The following is a 10,270-nucleotide window of genomic DNA, read 5'->3' on the forward strand; positions in this document are numbered from 1 at the left end:
CATCGCTAGTAAATGCTCTGAACTCTTTGGCAGGAGGCTACCATATAAAACTGAGTTTCCTCATTACCTCCCAATGTGCACAAAGGGAACACCTTTGCACCATCACCTTAAGGGCAGGGAATAAACAACCATTTTATTAGCACCTGGGATGCTTTGCCACAGACTCTTTCTCCAGAAAAGGTGCTGCATTTTGATAGACCATCAATCTCATATCTTGGGCAATTGGCTTCCATCTATGCTGATGTGGAAAAATCAATCTTGATTCCCAGAAGGCAGCGCAACTGTTAACAAAGGTCACAAAGCAATTGAAATTGCTTTTCTATAGCAGGGAGAGCAAAAGGACTTCTACCGGCCTTGGAAAGATTTATTTCTCACCCAGCCAGTGTGACTTCAGTGGTTGAGCATCACAGTTCTATTCCCGGTCAGGGCACATGTCGGGTTGTGGGCTTGATCCCCAGTGTGGGGCGTGCAGGAGGCAGCCAATCAATGATTCTCTCCCACCACCGATGTTTCTGTTTCTCTCTACCTCTCCCTTCCTCTCTGAAGTCAATAAAAAAATATATTAAAAGTCATTTCTCTGCTCTGCTTTTAGCTCCTCTCCTGGTCAATTTAGGAAAAGGAATGATGGAGTCTAAATCACTGATGGTGGGAAAGTCAAACAAGAGGGCTGTCATTTTTAAAAAATGATACCAGAGCTTAAAGTGAACTCAGAAATATAGGAAATTATGCTCTTCCCAGTGTCTCACATATCAGCCTAAAGCCACATTCGGTACATTTCAACTTTCTTGGATACTGTGATTTCTGACATGATGTAATATCAGTCCAGCCACGCACATAAAGCCAACTGCGGCTTCAACTCTCCTCAGCCCAATAGGATGCCAACTTCTGTCACTTTTCCCCTTCAGAACACCTCTCCCATCTATGCCTATTTTTCCCTCCTGCTGCAATAACAATCTAGAATTTCACCTAGATTATTGAAATAACTTATATAAGGGATCTCTCTGCTTCTGGGCTCTCCGCTCCAATCCATCCATTTAATTCACTATCACAGGCATGCTTCGTGCCAGAAATTTCTCCCCACACCTCAAAAAGTACATGCCTATTATATGACCATTTAACTAGGAAAAATATTAAGGCTGATAAAGGTCAATGTATAGTACACTCAAAGTCACACATCAAATACTTTGCAGGTCAGAATCTGAACCTAGATCTGAGGATGCCAAGGTTGGCTTTTTTCCATTCAACCACAACTATATCCCTTCCAAGTGACTTTCCTATTGACCTTCTCAAACAAAGTGCTTGCTATTTCACAACCCTTTCAAAAATCTCCAGAGCCTTAGCCATTGCCAAGTTGCTGTTTGCCATTGGTATAACTTGGCGCCAAAGTATCCCTGGAATTTTGTATTCCTTTCCTTTGCTTATAACCTTTTCACCTGAAAAGCTGGTCTACAAATCACCACATTGGACAGTTCATATATTTTACCACTTCTGTATCATTGTTCTTATAATTTCTCCTTCATTTGAGATGTTTTTTATTCTTTCAGATTTTTAATTGGTAAATGCCTCTGTTCATAACATTCATGATATTTTGTTATGAATTCTAGTGTCTGAGACTAGTTATCAGCAGCTGTAATTTTACTATTTTTTTCTAAATCCTTCTACCTGTTTGATTCATATTTATCTTTGAAGGTCAAGCTTTATCCCACATCTTCCTAGAAAGTTTATGATTTTCCTGATTCCTAATGAATTTTTCCTTACTCTGAACTCCAGAAATGCTATTTGTACAGACAGCTGGATTCTGTTTACACAGACTTGGTCTCACTGTAGGTCTCTCTTGGGTTGCATCTTGCCAAGGAATACTCACTGCCCATAAGGCATCTCTGTCTGAATAATTTGATGCTACTTGACATAAGATAGACTAATTATTTCTTAAACTCTGCTTCCTACATTTCTACATTTTGCCCCTTTTTTCACAGTATGACTTTCACTGAGTTCTATGAGGCTCATTCACATGAAATCTCTGGGAACTCTTAGAATTATTTTTCTCTTTGTTCCCACTTCCAATTTATAATGACATTTTTCTTCATGTTTTAGTCTCCTTGCTCCTTTGTTTTTTTCCAAAGCCTTCATCTTAATATATATCCTTTTTACTTCATATAGTATCTGGCATCTAATCTTTCCCTGGTTTAATTTAATTTATTCAATATATACCAGTCAGAAGAGTCTCACTTCATGATTTTTTTTCCTTTTTATTGAACTTATTGGGGTGACACTGCTTGACAAAATTAAACACATTTCAGGTGCACAATTCTACAACATACATGTTTTGTTCTCTTTAGTCTTCTTGGATGATCTGGTTCACCAGTTTGAACATGTGTGCAAGTCTCATCTGATAAGTCTGAATTATAAATTACATGTGACCTTTTGCTACCTTTATACCAAATGGTTCATGCTTAGGCAAAACTTGTTGCTTGAGTGAACAACATTCTCATCATTCCACTCCTATTTTTGAAGTCTTAAAGAGCCCATTTTAGTATCTCATTTCCACTTCCTCATGCTCATTGTTGAAGTCTAAAATCAATTCCCTGTGTTGATGTTTCTCAGTCCTGCTGTGGCAGACTCCTTCCACATTTGGTCCTACCATAACCTCACTGCTTCAATTAAGTGAATCTGTATACGCTTAGTTGCTCTAGCCCTGTATCTTACTTAAGAGATCCTGCATTTTCCTCTTACCTGGATAATTGACTGCAATGGAATGACTCTTTGTCTCCCCCCCAAATTCACATGCTGAAATCTAATTCCCAATGTGATGATATTAGGAGGTGTGGGATTAGGTCATGAGCCCTCATGAGTAGGATTACTGCCCTTATAAAAGAGACCCCAATGAGATCGCTTGATCTTTTCTGCCATGTGAGGACATACTGAGAAGATGGCCGCTTATGAGAAAGTGGTCCTCATCAGACACCAAAATCTGCCATTCTGTGATCTTGGACGTCCCAGCCTCCAGAATGGTGAGAAATAAATTGTTGCTGCTTGTAAGCCACCCAGTGTATAGTATTTTTGTTACAGGAGCCCAAGTGGGGTAAGACACTGATGTTGTAGGCAGTGTGTGCTTTGTTGCATGCAAAGCAAAGGCAAAAATGATTACAAACCACAGTGAAATAAGACACTGCAACACAAAAGCACACAAGAGCAACAAGTGACAGAATTCTATTTATGTTTATTCCCTAATAACTCCATTAGGAAATACTGGAATTGATACTTGGCTCATGAGTCCAATCCTCAAACCAAGCAGAATAGAGCCACATTTTCCAAAGGGGTTAAGCTTTAGAGACAGCACGTCAGGTGGAAACTATGCAGAACATTTCTTAGAAAATGTGGGACTGACAAACAATCTCGCAGTGAGTTGGACATGGCCATTTTTTAAAATGGGAAACGAGAGAGGTGTTTGGCTGGAGTTTAGGGCACATGTTGTAGAAAAATATTGTAACTTTATATAACTAGCACCATTCAGCCCAGCAAGAAACACACATTATGAAAGGCACAAGGGAAATGATACTTCTGGCTTTAGGAAAAGCAGATTTACATTTACTTTAGAGCATGAATTCATTGTCAGGAATACAGAGCTCTGCCGACTTATCACATTGCACAGAGACCTGGTGGCTCCTTTTTCCAAAGCAATATGTAGATCAGGGGTTCTCAACCTTTCTAATGCCTTGACCCTTTAATACAGTTCCTCATGTTGTGGAACCCCCAACCATAACATTATTTTCATTGCTACTTCATAACTGTAATTTTGCTACTGTTATGAATTGTAATGTAAATGTCTGTGTTTTCTGATGGCCTTAGGCTCTACAGCAGCAGTTTTCAATCCTATGTGTCTCTAGCAGGGTCACCTAAGACCATTGGAAAACACAGAGCTTACATTACGATTCATAACAGTAGCAAAATTACAGATATGAAGTAGCAATGAAAATAATATTATGGTTAGGGGTCACCACAACATGAGGAACTGTATTAAAGGGTTGCAGCATTAGGAAGGTTGAGAACCACTGATGTAGATGATATAGTAGGGATTCAATAAGGGTCTGCGGTTTAATTCATTAGTGCATCTGAGAGGTCAGGCCACTCCCTGATCTCTCCTTCTTTCCTCCATCTTCCTACCTTGGTACCTTGGCCTTGTGAACAGAATTGCAAACACTCAAGACCAAGCAAGGCAGGGGTATTTTCTGTGTTGCCTGGAGATGTTTGTATTAATTTTTTCCCTTTAAAGTCAGAAGCAAGAATTGAAGGCTCCCCCAGTTAGCGTCCACAGGAAAGTGCTCGCTAAGGAGAGAGTAGTTTATGGAAGTGCTGCCTGTGATAAAGCTTTTTAATAATATCTCAATTTTATAGGTCTTAGGAAAAGCACATTACCCTCATGTGAGTGATAAAAGCCCATGGAATCTTTAATTTTCTTAACTATGAGCAGTATTCATAGAGTAATTATACCCTTAAATTTTCATTAAGCTAAAAATAAGTGTATATTCTTGTCATAGCTATACAGGGTGCCCTAAATTTATGAAATTTTGGAAAAGTCCCCAAAATTTACTTGTAAGTCACTTCTTTGGAAATTGGAAATATTTCCCCCTGATATTCAAGTGCCAGGCCAGCCCACAATGGCCTATTAAACACATGATATAGGTAAATAAGACTGTAATAAATAAAATTAAGTTGGCAGGTGATACTCCTTTAATATATAACACCTAATATTATTATTATTATTATTATTATAATAACTAGAGGCCCGGTATATGAAATTCATGCACGGATAGGGTCCCTAGGCCTGGCTGATAATCAGGGCCGATTGGAGCCTCTATACTTGCTGCTGGCTGGGGCCACCCTTCGCCCGCGATCAGTCTTCCAATCAAATTGCCCACCCTGACAGCCTTCTTGCCCTAACTGCCCCCCCTTTCCAACCTGATCACCCTTAACCGTCCCACTCCTGCAGGCTGATTCCCCCAACTGTCCCCCCATGCTGGCCAGCTCACCCCCAACTGCCCCCCCCGCCAGCCTGCTTGCCCCAACTGCCCCTCCACCCTCTGGTCTGATCACCCCTAATCTACCTTTGCCTTGGCTCCACCACCACCATGGCTTTATCCAGAAGGATATCCAGACAGAAGGACTCCTGGAAAGTCTCCCTGTCTAATTAGCATATTACCCTTTTATTAATTTTATATATATATGTATATATATATATATATATATATATATATATATATGCTTTACTTATTAAATTGTATAAAAGTTTTAGAACTTAGGCAGTTTTCACAGGCAGACAGTGTCACTATTGCAGTATTTCTTTAAATTTTTCTTTAAGTTTAATGTGTTAGGTATTAAACCAATGTAAAGTCAGCCTTGAAGAGGAAAAAACAGAAACACTTGGAATGCAGCTCTGCTGATCTTTCAATGAAAGAGAAGGCACTGGCCAGAAACAGGCTCTGAATTGTTCCTCCATTAAGGGCCTGGGGTGCCTGAGCTCTTTGTCTTCATGAGGTAGCCTATCATGAAAATCACTTATGAGATATAAATACTTAACACATAACCTTGTCTCACTCATTCTCAACATAACCTCACCTCCTCCACTGACCTGTCAGAGATGCTGCCCAGGCTGGCCTTCTACAGGATAAATGGAGCCTTGTGGAATTTTCAGCTTAGCCTCTTTGATTTACAGGCTTACTACAATAAAACCCTAGGTTTTTGGTTATCCATGTCAGGGAGTCCTAGAAGCTACAATGTTTCCTGTCTTGCACTATGTCTGCTGCTCAGAATCCTAAGTCTGGCTTTCTTAGTTCTCTATCAATTTGGCCATTTCTATAAAACTCAGAAACTTAGCCATTGCAAGAACGACAGTTACAGCATAAGGAATTGACTAATCAGTGTAGCTGAAGTAGATGCTGGTGAACCTGCTTCTTTTATTGCTTTAAACTTTTATAGTTGATAATTGAGAATCTCGTGTGGCACAGAGGTAACAGGTCTAAGTCACAAGGTGGTGCAGAGAAACAGACAACCTCTTGCCCATGGGAAAGTGGACTCTAACCTGACCACTACTTAAGGTGTTACATTGAGCAAGTACTTAATTTCATTGGACTGCCACTTCATTATCTCAAATAAAAATAATAATAATACCTGCTCCAACCATTTCTGTCTTGTTTCCTGGATCAAATTAAATAATTGGCAATGATATATTTTGAAAACATGATATGTTAAGCAAACACAACAAATTATAGTGTTGATCATCACCATAATTGTAAATGTATCCCAGTGGTTCTGAAGACAAATGCCAGTTACTTTCAAAGGACACACTGACCTTTTGGAAACTGTTTTCTATTTTGTGGTCCACTGCATTCCCTGTTTATTGGCCTGTGTCCTGCATTGCCAGCAGTAATTAGCTTTAGCTTTGTTCCGAATGTCCAACTCCACTTATTTTTCTTTTACTAGATATTGGCATTGATTTGTAAATGTTTACTGAACATTTACTATAGTGTTATAAATTCCCAGTTGCTCTCAGGTTGCTATAGTAAGGAGGGAAGTTGGAGGTTCATTGGGATATTCTCAAGGACCATGATTGGAAACAGCTTTCCGTGCTTCTCTTTACACTCACTTGGCTAGGAGCCAGGGCACGACCCCAATACAGCAATAAAGAAGGCTGAGAGATATATTCTTCCTGTCTGTCAAGGAAAAGAAAAATGAGAAGACTGTGTAGAGCACTTAGCATTGCCTCTGTCATATGATTCTCTGATGGCCAAATACACAGGAAAATTGTAGCATGGGAGACTAATTAAGAGATGAGCAATATCAATGGTTTTCAACCCAAGCTGTGCACTAGAATCCCCTAAGGAACTTTAAAAATACAGATATATGCACCCTTCACTGGACCATTTGGTCAGAACTTCTAAGGCAAGTATTGTATATTTCTTTTTCTTTTTTAAATCTTTATTGTTGAAAGTATTATATATGTCACATTTTTTCTCCCATTGACCCCTTCTAGCCCACACCTGCCACCTACCCTAGGCCTTTACCACACTATTGTCTATGTACATGGATTGTACACAGATGCATACAAGTTCTTTGGTTAATCTCTTCCCACACACCTACCCTCCAACCCCTACCTTCCCTCTGAGATTTCAGAGTCTGTTGCATGCTTCTCTGGATCTATTTTGTTCCTCAGTTTATTTTGTGAGTGAGATCATGTGATACTTGTCTTTCTCTGACTGGCTTATTTCACGTAGCATGATACTCTCCAGGTCCCTCTATGCTTCTCCAATGGTAAGAGATCTTTCTTTTTTACAGCTACACAGTATTCCATGGTGTAAATGTACCACAGCTTCTGTATTTTCCCAACTTGTTTAGGTGATACTCATGGAGAGTCAGGGCTGAGAATCACTGATCTAGACTAATGAAATTATAAATGCTTTGAGAGCAGTCTTGTTTATTAAATGTTTAAAATTCTGAATTTGGCAAATAGAAAGAGGTCACATTACTTGAGCTGGTCACTGATGTGTACTTCTGGTCCTGAGTTGCGTGTTCCTACGGTAGGCTGGCTCCATTGGCAATATCCAAATACCTCTAATCTTGTTTGTTTTGAAATATCACTTTCAATAACATAAAAAGTTCTCCTCAGCTTACTTCCAAATTGTAATCATTCTGACACTTAAAAAGGTCATCACATTTTCCCCTCTAGGCATTTATAAGGCTGTTTCAGTTTCTGTGGTTTACAATTCCCTCAGGTTCTTGGATACCAACCCTCCTGGTCACCACCTTCCTTTTCTTGGTGAACAACTGATACCTCCTCTCAGGGTGATCACCAGTAAGAAAAGCTGATATGCATTTTCCCCTATAGATTGGGGTCCTCCATGGCCAGGGCCCTCCCTGAAAACTCCTTAAACAGATGAGGTCTAGGTGTTCCTAAAGCAGTGGTTCTCAGCCTTCCTAATGCTGCGATGCTTCATGTTGTGGTGACCCCAACCATAAAATTATTTTCGTTGCTACTTCATAACTGTAATTTTACTACTGTTACGAACCATAATGTAAATATCTGTGTTTTCAGATGGTCTTAGGCCCACATGTTGAGAACCACTGTCCTAAAGTATGCCTTTTCTACTTGGCTCCCCCTTCATGTCTTCCACTTGTCTCTTTAGATGGCTCTTGCTACCCTGCCCTACTGGCAACTCCATCACTGGCCCTGAGCTCATGTATAGTCCTAAATAGTTTCCAAAACCCACTTTGGTCTTAGTCTGTCATTAGCAACTGCACCCATGCATGATTAAACTGAAGTCTTACTGTTAAAAGCTGGGAATTCTTTAGGATAGGTGCAATGATGCACAGCTTTAAAATCATAAAACTCTCTTAAGCCTCTATGATTTTACTAAGGAATCTAGTCTGTGTGGTGCCACACAGTCTCCTGCTCCAGGCTGTCCCCTCAGTGCTAGGATGCTGCACCTTTGTGTGGTAGCAGAAAGTCCTTCACACCTTTAGCACCTGAGTCCAATACAGTAGGTCCCAGTTCTCTTCACTTACTCCTCACTGGTCAGAAGAAACATTTGTATGTCAGCTGCCTAGAACACCAATAGACATCTACAGATTCCCCACAACAACAGGCAGATTAATGCTCCATGATGCCCCTGGTTACAGCTGTATCTCTCTATAAACACACAGCCTCTTAACATGAGGCTGTTGTGTATTTTAAACTTCACATTATAGTTACACAGCGTGGAGACTTAAGAAACATGTTTTAAATTAAACCTCCTCACCACATTTCCTACCTAAATTCCCCCGGGGAACCTGATTTGCTTTATAAAAACAGCCACCCCTTATGTGGACAGTGCCAGATGCTGCTCAGGCTGCAGAAGTGTGTTCGTGTTCACTCGCTTGAGACTGGTTTGTCACTTCTGGTTGGTATCTGCCCTCCCGGGAGTGTGAGGTGTGGGGAAGAACTGCAGCTGCTGCCTCTCCAGAGTTTTGCAGAGGGAACTCGGTGGCGGCTGCTCAATTCGGAGTCTGCTTATCAGCTGCTGTGTGAGCAGCTGGGAAGGAAGCTGCTGAGAAATGTGACTATGTTTATTCAACATGTTATGGTGCTTTAAGTCTTGAGTCTTTTGAGGAAACACGCATGGAATACAAATCATTGACATCGCACTTATATCTCTTACAATCTTTCAACACTGCTTTCAAAGCGAAACGTTTTCACTTCACAGGAATCCGAAGCTGCCAAGTGTGAAGCCTGGTGTTCTCATTTACATGTCAGTCCCAGAATGCTTTTCCAGCCTCGGCTCTTTTGATTTTGCTGTTTGAGGTAGAATCAAGGAAAGTTTTGTGAACATTATACCTCTGAGATGCAGACAAGAGAAGTAGGATGGTTTCCCTTTGCCCTAAGCTTAGTGTGACTTCGAATGGAAATGTGAGAGTTCGGAATAAGTAGAAGAGGTATTGTGCTCACCCATCACTGTTCTGAAACACACTTTGAGTGCACGGGTTCTCGTTACTTCCAATCAGATTTTATTTCTCCTTTCAGCTGCATGCATCATGGTTTCAGAGAGGTTGAGAATTTGAAGATTTTCTGATCTTGGACACCCCCAGTTCAATGGGTCATCATCATCTGTGTGACCACTCAACTGGTCACTGCTGCCAGGTCTGCTGTTTGTTAGGTGCCCTTGCTGACATCTGCCTCCAGTGACAACTGGAGTGAGAATGTGGTCAGCGGGGGGGCATGGCTCACTGGTACCGACTGGCTCCGTGACCAGTAAGTACTTTTGACCATCTTACCACCCAGTGCCTTGTGAATGTACAGCTTTAGAGACATGAAATCGCAATGTTTCTCCATCCACAGAAGTAAAACATACTTTCCTTGATCTTGATTGTTATTATAGAGGGAAGAAAACTGAGGCTGGAATGGGCAAGGCTTCTCCAAGGATTTATGGAAAGTTGGCAGGATATTTTATATATGAGCCCATTTTTAGAGTGACCAGGAACACCCACTTTGTGCCAATCACTGCCCTGGGCTGGGGATACAGCAGTAACAAGAGAGAGAGAAGAGAGAGAGAGAGAGAGAGAGAGAGAGAGAGAGAGAGAGAGAGAGAGAGAGAGAGAAACAGAGAGAGACAGAGAGAGACAGACAGACAGAGAGAGAGAGAGAGACAGAGAGAGAAAGAGAGAGAGAGAGAGAGAGAGAGAGAGAGACAGAGAGAGAGAGAGAGAGAGAGAGAGAGAGAGAGAGAGAGAGAGAGAGAGA

This window comes from Pipistrellus kuhlii, unplaced genomic scaffold (assembly GCF_014108245.1).
Source record: "Pipistrellus kuhlii isolate mPipKuh1 unplaced genomic scaffold, mPipKuh1.p scaffold_m20_p_9, whole genome shotgun sequence".
In the NCBI taxonomy this organism is placed as follows: domain Eukaryota; kingdom Metazoa; phylum Chordata; class Mammalia; order Chiroptera; family Vespertilionidae; genus Pipistrellus; species Pipistrellus kuhlii.